Below are 1,621 nucleotides of genomic sequence, written 5' to 3' on the forward strand. Positions count from 1 at the left end.
TGCGACCTTTCAAATCATTTGATCTCCTTAGTTCCAGATTCACAACTTATTAAATTGCATAATAATAATAACACCCATCTTAAAAGGTATTCAAGGAAATAGGGATGCATATAAAGGTTTTGTCATTAAAAAGCCTGACACAGGTGAGTACTCCATAGCATCTGTCATCACCATCACTATCAAATTCCCTACAAATACTACACAGAAGGCAACTCTTTGAAATATTAACTATAAAAATGGTGTATGTATAGACATGTAGTATTTACAAGCTACCTTGGGTTAGGGTCCCTGGGAAACAGACACTGAGACCAAGGTTTCCATGCGGGGAAGTACCCTGGGGCTCAACACCTTCGGGAAAGTGAAGAAAGGACGGGATGAGGAGGAGGTGAACTGTGATGCAGTCCTGCGGGCCTCAACACGTCCCAGAGGTGCCCTGGAGCTGGGAGGACCCTTCAGACTGTCCTGCCTATCCTGATGCTCCTGTCCCTCCCACTCCCCATGGGAGGTGTGGCCTTGGGGGAATCTGCTCGCTCAGCAGAACTCCCAAAGGACCTCAACTGAGATCTTTCAGCCAAGCAAGAAGCCCATTCCCGAAGGGATGGAACTGGGTGGCTCATCACAGCATCCGCTATACAGGCACTGATCTTTTTGTTTTATTTTAATTTTATACTTAGAAAGGGACTGAATTTAGGATAAGGGGGAAGGATTTTAAAGCACTCAAAAATATAATTTAATTAAATACGACTGATACTTGAACAGTGCTGATCACAGAACAGGAACCTGAATAAATATTATTTCCCCCATCTACCTCTCAAACTTATTTGCCACATTTCCTACACTCTAGCCTTCCTGGATTTTTCTCAATTCCTGCTTAATTTTTCTGTTTAGAGGGTCTTTCTACCCACCGTACCACCCCAGCTCATTGTTCATTTGACTCTTTAATTCATATCTTCTTTGAACCACCTATCTGATTTCCTGATTATCTGTATTGCAGCACCTCGTTTGATTCCTTTCTTGTCCTTTTTCACTACTTTCTTATCATTTGTTTCCCTGTTAACTGTGTGTCTCCTTGATTAGACTGTAATGAGTATAGGAACCATATTTGTTTTGCTTACCATTACATACCCAGAGCATAGGCCCCCAGTACATATGTGCTGAATGAATGAATGAGGGAGGGAGGGAATGAGTGAGAGTTCTATGATCAGTGAGGGAAATGCTGTGTCTTATAGAGACATAACAATACCTACTTGCCCTCCTCAGATCTAGACAGTTTACACCGTGGATAGTATTAGTTTAAACCCATATTTATTTTCTTGGTTCTGAAAATAATTTCATATACTAGCCAGGGCACATATATTCTTCTCTTAGTGAATCTTGGAAATGTGTCTGTTAATAATAAATGTTTGGCTTAAAACATATGGACAAAGAAAATATCTTTGTCAGTCATTCAACTGTTTGTTTTTAAATGCAGATGGTTATATCATTTATATAATTAAGAATATTTAACCAAAGAGAATAATGAATTGTTTAATTTATTGTCCTTTACATGCTCAGTAGTAAAGTATTATAGTAAATTATAAAGGTAGCCCAGAGTAGTGTAAGTGGTTTTTTAAAAGCACTC

At 39.2% G+C, this 1,621-nt stretch overlaps 1 protein-coding gene across 1 annotated transcript in view; it reads left to right on the forward strand.

Moving 5' to 3' along the window:
• SLC10A7 (solute carrier family 10 member 7) overlaps positions 1-1,621 on the forward strand; it is a 192,801-nt gene that overhangs the window by 154,110 nt on the left and 37,070 nt on the right. The window lies entirely within an intron of this gene.

The sequence above is a fragment of the Myotis davidii genome, unplaced genomic scaffold, assembly GCF_000327345.1.
Source record: "Myotis davidii unplaced genomic scaffold, ASM32734v1 scaffold323, whole genome shotgun sequence".
NCBI classification, from domain to species: Eukaryota; Metazoa; Chordata; class Mammalia; order Chiroptera; family Vespertilionidae; genus Myotis; species Myotis davidii.